This window comes from Lycorma delicatula, chromosome 1 (genome assembly GCF_047948215.1).
Source record: "Lycorma delicatula isolate Av1 chromosome 1, ASM4794821v1, whole genome shotgun sequence".
NCBI classification, from domain to species: domain Eukaryota; kingdom Metazoa; phylum Arthropoda; class Insecta; order Hemiptera; family Fulgoridae; genus Lycorma; species Lycorma delicatula.
In genome coordinates, this window is record NC_134455.1 from 141,574,826 (window position 1) to 141,587,756 (window position 12,931).

The 12,931-nt window shown below is 28.2% G+C and overlaps 1 protein-coding gene across 2 annotated transcripts in view; it reads right to left on the minus strand.

The window, feature by feature from the left end:
• Positions 1-7,104, minus strand: part of LOC142323277 (uncharacterized) — a 34,004-nt gene extending 26,900 nt beyond the window's left edge. For both annotated transcript variants that reach the window (XM_075362726.1, XM_075362716.1), the window contains exon 1: positions 6,899-7,104. The gene's annotated coding sequence lies outside the window, so the exon portion shown is untranslated. The remainder of the gene's footprint in view (positions 1-6,898) is intronic.
• Positions 7,105-12,931: the final 5,827 nt, after the last annotated feature.

The following is a 12,931-nucleotide window of genomic DNA, read 5'->3' on the forward strand; positions in this document are numbered from 1 at the left end:
TATTATACTGTGGACACAGAAGAATACATTGAGAGGTCACAGTAGTCTACATAAAAATTGCTTAACAGATCAGGCATTCCCTGGAAATGACTAAGATCAGCTAATCCTCCTAAAATCAGAGCACAGAAAGGAAGAGAGAGAAGATAGCAGATACACAAATAAAGCCCTTTTCAAGGCCACCCATGGTAACAACTTTAATGAATATTGAAGGCCCTAACTGCAAATAAAAAGAGACTTTATTGAGCAACATGTACAAACAACACAAGTTTTCGGCTTACAACAAACTCATAGGGGGTCAACTAGATACAAAAATCTGGTCATGCTGTCATTGAAAGGCAGGAAGACCAGAATGATCATGCATGTCATGCTTTCTTTCAATGACAACATGCCAGATTGGTAGTGGGATATTCCATTTTAATTCAACAAATTTTCAAGCATCATTATTTTTTATTTTGATGATATGTGGTATATAACTACCCATCTTGCAGTAGCCAAAAAATATTTTTTTATATTTTAAAAAAATGTGTTTCTTGAGTAATAGACTATTTTATAATTTGCCAACTGGTAAAATCAGCCAGTTTCATCAGTTTTTCCACGAGCTGTAGCATTCTTATTTTGCATCATGCGGAGTTCAGAAAGGGTTTTTTGATTTCAACTCTTATGTTTTTACCTTTCAACTCTTAGGTACTAGCAGTACTTATAAAAAAATTGGACTGTTACAAAGTGTCCATCAAAAAAATGGCCGCCAAATCATAAGATTTTGAAAGTGTCTTATTTTTGGGGCCCAAAAACCATCAAAAAAATGGCCGCCAAATCATAAGATTTTGAAAGTGTCTCATTTTTGGGGCCCAAAAACCATATGTGGGACAGGTGGCAAAAATCTGAAATTTTTGCAGCAGTAAGTACCTTTTATTTACTTTAAAACCATATAAAATGTATTTTGTTACTCCAAAGAATTGATAAGTAATGAAGTCATCAAAACCACTGAAAACACGTTCCTTCCAACTGTGAACAATGTATCCAAAAAATTAACAGCATGTATTTTTTCAGATAATAATTTAGGCCTACTAGAAAAAATATTCTGATATGTCTATAACGAGACAGCTTATATTCTAGATAGTTTGTAACTTGACTCATACACACAAACTCATGTTTAAACATGAAAGTGAATAGACATGCATGTTTGCAGAATCCTGAATGTAAACATAACAGAAGGTTCAGTTACTGTTTTGATTTCAATGAGATAGAGTGTATTGTTGCTAATGTTAATGGTATGGTTAGATAATGTACACTTGATTATAAAGTAATTTTATTAGCAGTGAACTTCTCTTTTATGCAATAACTTATATTTTTACTTTTATTAATTAGAAAAATGTTTATAATAGCTGTAGAGAAACTGAGATAAGGCAAAAGTGAGGTGCATTTGGTATACTAACTGTATTGTTATTGTAAGAACCCTTGCATTTTATAAAAACAGATTATGGAATGTTCAGTTGGCATTCACACTGAAACAGAATGTCACAAATTGACTTAGAATAGATCTCCAGTATTGCACAATATTTTGATGAACAGCAAATAACACTGATATCTTTAATAAGTGGATGTAGTGAAACAAAAAAATATGTGTACTTTTCATAAAACCAAAGATTTAGATAAATATTTTAATATTAATGGGAAGAGTTGCTCTGACCCATTTAGCTGTTACACTGAACTGGTTAAGAAATCACTTTGAGAAATATCTTTGACATTTTCAACAATCAATCTAATTTTAAAATTAATTCCAGGTATAGCACTGTGTACAGAATGCTTAAACAAAATACAAAAACCGCCAAGATGATAAAGAAAGCGAACCGGAATGTCACGATATATTTGAACCTCAATGTGTTATAATTGAGTTGGTGAATGAGGCTTGTTCAGCATCTGGCATTTACCCCATTAAGGTTCAAAAATTACTGAGCAGTGCAAATGAACCAATTTAGAAAAATAAAGTTACAAAAATAGCCGAGTCAGTTACCAGTAAATTAAAAGATTCCTTTGATTTAAAAATTTGTGCAGAAGAAACCGTTTAATACCACAAAATTATGCTGATTTAGGTAAGGAATATGAAGAATTAATCATCAAAAATTAAAATTAAAAGTTATATCAACCCAGGAAAAAATGATTATTTTAAGTTTATAAACAAGCAGCTGGCGCATTCAAAAAATTCAGTATGAGTTTAGTGTTATCATATTTAGCTCATCAATTCAACAATTAGTTAAAACAAGTGGAATTTTGCCACAAATCTGCAAAAAAAAAAAAAACCCCTGTCATGTAATTGATGAAAATTTTATTAAATGTGTTCAAGATTTTTACCAATCATGAGCACAGCCGAATGATGCCAAGCACAATGGATTGTTTGTGTCTGTAAGACAAGCTGACTGGAAGAAAATTAATATTAAAAAAGGCTTATTTTATGTAAGTTACATGAATTGTACACAGCCTTCAAAGAAAAACATAATTTAAAAATTGGTTTTCCAAAATCTGCTGGTTTAAGACCTGAATTTTGTGTTCTGGCTGGTGGGTCAGATATATACTCACGTGTGTGCGTGTGTGTGCACATGCGAGAGAGAGAGAGAGAGAGAGCATGCGCGCATCATCCACCAAAATGTATTATCTGCACTCAAAAATAAAATTTGATTATAAAGTTCTTCTTTCAACCATGGTACGTGATATAGAAAATGAAACATGCATATTGTCACTGTGAAAAATGACCAGGCACTAATGAAGTGCTCAGATTACTGCAAGAGAGCTGGAATGATTTTGATTCTGAAATTTTCTTACAACCATTGTGAACCAACTACTCAAATTCTTCCATTTCAAGAGTACTTAGAAAAACTTATTCAAAATATAATAATCTAAAAGACATAATTTTTTTGCAAAGAAGCAAGCTAATTTCCTCAATTTTAAAAAGGAAAACTTGTCGGAGCGTAAATGTATTGTAATTGCAGACTTCTCTCAAAATATTCCATTCATTATACGGGATGAAGTCCAGTCATAACACTGGTCAAAAACTTATGCCACAGACATCAATTTCTCATATATTTTAAAAAAGAAGGAAAATTACTAAGCCAAAGCTAATGTATGATTAGTGAGTACTTGAAGAAAAATAACACATTGTTCTTCTGCTCCCAAAAGCAAATTATAAATAAAGTAAAAATACTGTTGCCTCAAGTTAAACAATTTTTTTTTATTTTTCTGATGGCTCCTCAGCCCAGTATAATAACAAAAAATTTTTCATAAATCTGTGCTATCACCAAGAAGATTTTGAAATCACAGCCGAATGGTATTTTTTTTCTTCATACCATGGAAAAGGACCATGTTATCGTATTGGTGAAACTGTAAAAAAGACTGAGCCTAAAGCAAGCCTTCAAAGGACAATCAATAATCAAATTGTTACACCTACTGAAATGTAAAACTATTGCAAAGACAATATTAAAAATGTAACATTTATTTTCTGCTCTAATAAAGATGTTCAAGAGACTTTAGACTACCTCAACTCTCATAATCAGCTAATTACAACAGTCCCAGAAACAACAACCTTTCACAGTTACATTCTAACACATCAAAAATGTATTCTGAAAGTACGGGTGACCTCTAAATCAGAAACATTTACATTAGTATAAGTACACAAGGACATTGGTGTTTCTGATTGCTTTATAGATGTACCAAAGCCAAAATGTAAAAATTATGTCTGCTGCGTATATAATGGTAAGTGATGGTTAGGCAAAGTCATTGAAGTCAAAATACATCAAAATGAAGAGGAATATCGAATACACTTTCTCCATCCACAGGGTCCTGGTACTTCATACTTTAATCATTCTCACGCCTTCAGAGCTTTTTCTATCAACTACTGGAAGAGGACACAACATTACACCAAAGATGAATGAGAACTTGTCAGTTCTACTCAATAAAAACATGGCAATTTGTTAACAAAGATGCAAGATTATTCGTAACTGACTATTTATTAATTCTCAATTTAATCATTCTAATGAGTTGTTGTAATTTTTATAATCTGAAAGAAATACATAACACATCAGTATTTTTGGATACATTGTTTACGGTTAGAAGGTACAGTGTTTTTAACGGTTTTGTTGGCTTCATCACTCATCAACCCCTTTGAGTAACAAAATAAATTTTATATGGTTTTAAATTACATAAAAGGTACTTACTGCTGTAAGCATTTCAGATTTTTTCACCTGTCCCATGTGTAGTTTTTGGGCCCCAAAAATGAGACACTTTCAAAATCGTATGATTTGGCGGCCATTTTTTTTTTTAATGAAGGACACTGTAACAGTCCAATTTTTTTCATAAGTACTACAAGTACGTAAGAGTTAAAAGGAAAAAAACAGGCCTGTAACCCTAAGCTCTTAATTATTTATTTTGGGCCCAAAATTTGAAAAAAACAATTTGTAAAGATAATTACAGTAAGCTTTACTAGATTTGGTTAAGTAACAAAATGAATTTTGATTACACTAAGATGAAGTTCCATCTTTACTCTTTCCAAAAAGCCCTTTTTGACCCTCTGTATAATATAAAATAAGAATGCTACAGCTCATGGAAAAAGTGATGAAAATGGCTATTTTAGCCTGTTAGCGAGTTAGAAAACAGTCTATTATTTAAGAAAAATTTTTTTTAATTATAAAAAAATATTTTTTTACTACTGGGGATATAAATAACTACCCACTTTGGTGGGTAATTATCATAAAAATTAAAAATAATGATGCACATCAGTTTTGAATTAAAATGGAATACTCCCTAGCACAATTTTATACCCCTAACCAAACTGGCAACAATGACATAATACCAAAATTCTAACCACTGCACTGAATTGACCTCAACACATGCCACTTAATTAAGATTTAAGATTCAATGACGCCAGTAACTTAAAAATCAGATTAAGTTTGTCATGAATGATTTCAATTGTCATAGCATGATAGGGTTACAATGAAACAGATCCATATGGTGAAGGGCTTGTAAATTGGGAAAAACAAAAGTAACTAGTCCAAAAAATGAAGTAACCGCCATATTTTAACAGTAATAGATGCCAATCGAGGGTATAACCCACATATTTATGAGCACCACAGTCATTCATTAAAATGTAATTAATAGTTAACAATCTAATCCATAGGTATTTTCTCAAACTACATGGAATTATTTGAAAAGTTTACTTTTGATATCTGTGAAATTAATTCAAATATTTTAATTTAGCAAGATTAGCTATCCAAATATGAAGGAACAATGTTTTAAAACGTGAGAACTTTTTAATTTAATAAAAATATCTTTAAAGCTTTTTTCTCTTGTAATTTTATTTTAATAAACTATGTAAAACTAGTTTTAAAATATCAAACCAAATCAGAGGTAGTCTCTCTGTTCATTGATTATCCTCTTTTCTTTTCCTTTACTCCCTCTTCTTAGGTATTCAATCAGTCATTCAGTTTCTTCTGTGACATGCTGACACCTGGTAACCAATAGGCAATTCCCTTTTATTGGGAATTACTGGGATGGTGACTGTGTATCTGCATAACTGTCCATGAGCAATAATATTTTTCTATTTAGACAACTATATTATATAAACGTTTAGGTGTGATCATTTTTAATAAAAGTAAATATAAAACAAACTTTGTCATCCTAATCAATAATTAAACAGTATTGACTACCTTTCTTCCCGACATTCATTAACAGAATACTAAATATTATAATGAAGTATTAAGAGTAATTTCTGCAAACTCTAAGACAGAAAGTCTGATTGATTGCAATAACAACTCCAACACTATGTAAAAAATTAAACAAAAATATGCCTACTATCTTTAGGTTTCATCAATACTTCTCATAAGACCATTAATATTTCCTTTAAAAAAAAGGAATGTCAAGAAAAAAAATAACCATTAAACTTCTAGATTAAAAACAATGACATATGTAAAGTAGATTAATTACAGACTGTAATTAATAAACTGTTACAACACATAATATAACTCTTCACAAAGTATTAAACAAAAAATTAAGTATCTACAAATTTAAATACAATAAAAAAATTAAGAGGAAAACAATTTGTAAAACAGAGTACATTTTGCCACATCAGAATTTGTTAAGAAATTTAAATTATTTAAAGATCTTAATAACTGGCCACTAAAACATAATTTTGTAATTACTTAGTGAATACTGCCATTCATTTGAAAACTAAACATTTTTCTCAAAAACTGATTTGGGCATAGGATTTTATCTCAATATCACATTAATGTTATATCTTGTAATGCAGAATAATTTTTTTTTTAAAGAGACATGAATCTAAACATGATCAATTTATAACCAAGCTCCAGAGAATAATATCACAATAAAGGACTTCAAGGGGAAAAAATAATATTATATTAAAAACTTTGCGATTAGGTTATGCCTATGTAAACAAAAACAATTCCATAATTACGAAGTTCGGGTTGAAAAGAATCAACTAAAGCCTACTTAATGAAGCAGATCACAGTTTTAGATTAGGTAATATTCAGATTAGTAATTAGTAAAATAAGCTATAATATAGTAATTTAGAATAATAATTCTAAATACTCGCGCCATTTCATTTGTTTATTAAGTAACAAAATAATACTGACGTTTACTTAAGTAAACTAAATTAAAGAAATCAATAAAACTACAAATCTTAAAACAGCAAATATTTAACAATATCTGAAATTATTTTAAAAATATAGGTTATGTTTTGATAAACAATTATTTTTTAAGCAATTTTCTTGCACAAATAATATCAAAACCATTGAAAATAGCAATTTCACAGAGAAATAGCAATAATGGTTTACAAATAAAACGTCATATCAAATAATATAACCTGTTAAGATTATTACAACACAATACTAACGTATTCACTCGATAAAAATATATAAATTCCAGCACGGCCGTAATCAAGAAATGATATTTTAAAGCTCAAAGGACTAGTCATAAATTAATAAGTATTGAAAGCAGAAACAATTACAATATGCTGTAAAAATAAATATCTGTCAAGAGATCACAATTACGAATTACACGTATCACCCGTAAATTCTTCTAAATGTGGGTAAAACGCAATAAAACCTATCAGTCACCAGAAAATGAAAGTTGCGAAGAGGAATAATAATTTGAAGTGGTAAAAAGAATACCTGTAATAATATATTTATACAATAAAAATTTAATCAGTAAACTTTAGAAATATTACTATAAAATTTAACACACGTAATTATTTCTATATTAACGCAAACCAAAAAATTAATTACTTGCATTATTAATCTATGCAATGAAGCTACCTCTATGAACGTATTCATCCCGCGAATTACAAATATTAAACGTTATTACAGTGTGACGCAGCTCAGTAATTTGCTGTTGAATATAAATTTTATAAAAATCGTTCATTTTCCATGCCTCTGCAAAATATAAAATTTTACTTTGATTCTGAAAACAGCATCTGAAAGACAAAGGTGATTGTATTATGTTAATTTATTATTAACATGACATGTAAAATTTACTCATATCATTATTTGAAAAGGATTTGATTAATTTTTTTAATTTATTGAGAAAATAACCAGTTTATTACAACTGAATTAAAACATTACAATGCTGCATTTTAAATTTAATTTTAAAGAAATTACAAAAAAGGCAAAAATTACATGCAAGAAATACTAAAAGTGAAAATATACAAAAATAAAAAAATAAGATATTGTGAAGAGAACTCATCAAAAAGAAGATTTCTTATCTTCTTTTTGTGTTTCTTTTTAAGTGTTGTGTTTCTTACACAACACTTTTGGTGATGGATGTGTAAATAATAATGAAATAGATATAAGCATTTAATAAAAATAACGAAGTTGGTAATCTAAATGTTAACTCCTGAAGTTCAGACCTTAGTCTGATAACTCAGAAATTTAACAAGTTGTCTATACTGACCAGACCTAAAATTCTACCTGTTGTACATGTTAGTTTAAATTTATGTTACAATGCTCAATAAAGTGATAAAGTGTTAGTTATATAATTATGATATGTTGGGATGTTACACAAATATGTTAGATTGGTGTACCCCAATTGCAGGCAATAGAAGATAACTTTATAGCACATCTTGTATTGATGAATTCCATTGTAACCTGCACATTTAATTTGTCAAGGCTAATTTGGTGACGGGCTTATCCACTTGCTTCACCATGTTACTTTCTGACATTTCACAAAGTATGTAATAAGAACTAATCAACCAAATTTTCCAAATGTCAATTAAATGCAAGCTTTTCTTATGGCTATAAAAATTGTGTGGGATTTCTATTTGGTAGGAACCCAGCAGAAATTAACAAATGCATTGCACTAACTGTGATCTAAGATAGTATATCCCAAATTTATTGGATGAGAACTAAGTATTTCTCACAATGCTTTAAATATATTTACTGAAAAAAAAAAAAACATATAGGAACATGGTAATATACATCAGTCATCAGTGTTTGTGTATAAACAAATTTATTCACATCTGATATCATAACTATGTTTCACCTAATATTTCATTAGAAAGATAAGAAAGAGTAAGAGAAATATAGGGGATGACTTACTCGAAGCAGTATAATTTTGAATATTGTGGTTGTGTATTAGCAGATGGTGAAAAAATAATTAAGGAAATTGCAAAGATAGCACACAAAGGAGTGGAACTTTATCAAAATTTAGAGTGGTGAGAAATGAATCTAAAGAGACTGAATATAAAACATAATTTGTCCATTTTTGAATTATGGCTCATTGGGATTTTAATGTATGAATGAGAAGTTTGGAAAAATGCTACAGAAATGAAGTTCATTTTTGGAAGATGATGAGATAATGAAATGAAACAGAATTGAATGAGAGATCATTAAAAAAATTAGTTACATGATGAAATTGAGGAAGAGAACTGAGATAAATAGATAAAGATAATGAATATTATTCATGGTAAAAGGAAAAAAATATCTGAAAAGGAAGCAACAGGAATGAAAACATTAGACACAGGAAAAGAAGGATATTTAAGATTAGTAAATGCAAAAGGTATAGAGAGATAATCTATAAAATATTTTTTTTTTCATATTCTCAATTTGTTTTAATTAAAAGTGATTTAATTTTACTTTTATTTAGTTTTAAATTTCCAGCAAGTATATTACTTTTCTTCAATTATTGGTAAAATTAATTTATTTTAATACAATAAAATTTATATTATATAATAATTTATATTATGGTATTCCTAAACTTTGAACTTAAAATCAGATGAACATGGTAATTCATTTATTCAATGAAGGTAAATGGCAATAGGAGTAATAAATTGTAATGCAAATAAGAGTAATAGAATTATTATAAAAACTATAAAGAAATAATTTTTATTGATAAAAGGGTGAATTTGTTCATGTATCTTGTATAAATTATTTTTGATATTTCAATTGTTAACCATAAAATTTTAACAATATTTGTATTTTATTATTAATCTTTATTGTTTAAATTTAAAAATCTTTTAAATAACATTTTATTTGGTAAAATAAAACTTAAACATGTCATTTTTTATGCTTACTAGGTAAGCATAAAAAATGTGTTTGAGGCATAAAAATTTCTGTGTTTGAGGCCTAGCCTCAAACACAGAAATAAATTAATTTTCTTTTCCAGTAAGCCAAAATATCTAATTTTATGCTTTTTTTGATCTATAAAACAAAATTTATATTAAAAAGCTATTTACAAGTAGGTAGGAAAAATGTGCAACAACCATTGAAAATAAATGAACATTTATGGTTAGATATAAATTTCAGTCATTTAGATATAAAAAAATTAATTTAATGTACACTTAATTTGATATTTAATATATATTACCTAAACACCAAGGGTGAGCAAGTAAAAGCATACAGATACCCAGTCATGATGTTAACAGAACATAAAAATGTGCAGCTCTTTTCCACCTCTGTGAAGTCAAGTGATCATTGTGTCTTTCAGATTTGGCATAAGCTTACTATCCCCTTCCATCTCTTTTCTTTATCTGATATGATCCTCTCTTTCCATTCTACAGCACTAGGAGGACTTACTGCAAAGTGAAGAGTTGAGTTTCATATTCTCTAAGATTTTTACTTCAGCATAGATAACTAATTTTTTTTTTTTAAATGAAGATTTTAAAATGCGATTAAATTAATGGAAATTTAAATTACTTTAGAATTTTATTGAAATGTTTAAAAAACATGAACTTATAAATATGAGCTGCATAACTTCATTTTTTCTTTTTTTTGGTTAATATTACTAATTTTGCTTGTATAATAAAATGAACATTATTACACATAAAGAAATAACACAAGACATTATTAAGTAAAATTATTTCACATTTAATAGTCCCAGCCAGGCCTACCAATATGTTTATATGTTTCCCATTTCTTTTCTTCTAACTGAAATATTTTTTCTAAGTTTCAAAAATATATCAACATCCAATAATTTAAAACATACAAAGGATAATTAAACTGACAGTAGTATGTCAAGAACATATATAATTCAATATAATCTGTTAAATTAGGTAATAAATGTACTTAACAATAAATATCAAACTTTGTAACATAAAAAATGTACTTCCTTTAATGGAGAAAAAATCAACAATATGAATTGCTAAATCAAGGAATATGTTACGTATATCAAGATATATACTAACCAATATTCATTCAGTGTTCCACATCTCATTATAACAGATGTAAGTGGCAAAAATCCTATCAAAATTTATAGAAAGCCCATTGTATGTGACTAACAATATAAAACATCTGTTCATCTAACAGCACGACACTAATACCCAACTTTACACATATACTTAACAAACTAATACACAACCACAAATAAACACAGCATTAAACATAAAATATATGATACCTTGCAGGTGCTTATGATAAGAAATCAATGCTCACAGAAAATGCCAATGAAAGTAATATAAACAAAGTATATTACATATTATAACAAATAAAAGACGTAAAAACTTCAATTGTAGGTTCAGGCTTATCATTTTTCTATCACTGGCTATACACAAAAGTGAAAAACTTGTAAAAAAAATCATCTACAAAAAACACATTAAACAATAAAAAATACATCATATTCCATAATAAATTAACCACACATTAACACTACACACCAAAAGTTATCTAACATTTCTAAAAAGGAGAGAGATTTACAAAATCAGATAAATTTTAGATGACCTGATGTTAAACACAACCTGAAAAAACATGACAACAAAGCACAAGATACCAAGCATTATAAGTAAAGCAAGCAATTTAGCAAGAAGTTTATTCACTCACATTCTATATTTAATTACTTTTGCAAAATAATTCAAGGTGAACTATATTGTGGTATACCATTATAATAAATCCCTTCAAATTGCAAGTAAATTCAACACCCTCATTCTATTCATTATGGAATCCCTTCACTTTAGAGAGAATATCAATTATCTAACAGGAAGCAACCCTTTCTACAATCTCTTTTATTGGATTACAAGCTTCATATTAATAACAGTTGCAAGAAAACTGAAAGTAAACTAAAGTAATTATTTTACTACTTTATCAGTGAAACAACACATTATAATTCAATCCCAATAATTAGTTAGGAATCAACTGAAATCATAAATTAACAAAAAAAACAATTACTGCAGTAATTTAATAAATTGTAACTTAATTACTGCAGTAATTTAATAAATTGTAACTTCTTTAATGTAATTATTAATAACTTAAATTTGTTTTTTGTTTAAAGAAAATTTCTTATACGTAATATCTCCCATGCATGGAATGATGGCAAATATAACTTTTATTTTATTTTCCTGTTGATTACATCGCAATCTGTTCAATTAGTTAACGATAAGCAACTTCCCCTCAGCCCAGTGAGATATGATGATATGTAAATGAAGTAAAATTAAAAACACAAACTTTTACTGAATTACAAATAATGTTTGCTTCTTTGATATTACTCGTACTCTCTGTTAGTACAAGCATATGTTTTGTTTACAAATTCAAATTTTTTATTTTACTCTCCTGTGAAAGTTTTCAGCATTATAATATTATGGTGCATTTGTTTACAAGCAATTCAGAAATGACAAGAATTTATCATGGTGATAACAATCTGTACAGTTATCTTTATGGTTAGATTATGCAAAGAGAAGAATGATATCTATTTTTAATAAATATTTAATTACTTCACAACAGGTTTGATTCTATTTTCATTTTTTTCTGTTCTGTGCTAATCTCAACAATCAAAAGATTTTCAATAAAATCTTAAAGGATTTTATTATGTCTTTTACATCTGATTCAAGAATTATAGTTGTGCCTTTCCGACAATTTTTACTTTCTACAAACTATCTTTAATTTGAAGTAGATTTAGATGTCTAATACATGACACACTTACCTAGTTCTTTTTGCAACACCATCACAAACTTCCCTTCATCTAACATCTTCATTTTGCACTAATTAATTTATCTATTTTTCAAAATTTTAAAGCTTTTATTGTTTTCCTATTATGTTTTTTAGCAATTTATTTCCAATTCTTTGATCTGAATTTGATGACAGAATTTTTTTATTCAAGAATGCTCTTCTTACTTGTATCAGTCTTCTCTTGACAAGTTTATATTTTATTTACAGATTGCAATTTTTACGAATAAAATATCAAGCTTCTGGTGCCCAAACTTAAGGTAATAAACACCTTTATTGAAACACCAGTATCTGAGACTAAGGAGAAATTTCGTTTTCGTATGGTAGCATTCCTGCATGACCTTGATCTCTAGGTGCTCAGTAGCTTACTCCCCACAACTTTTCTCCACAATAAAATTGTTTAAAAATCTTACAACACCAAAAACGCTCTTTTTAAAAATCAGTTGACTTTTTTATATTTTCATTTTACTAATAAAAAAAAAGAAAGTAAAACAGTTTAA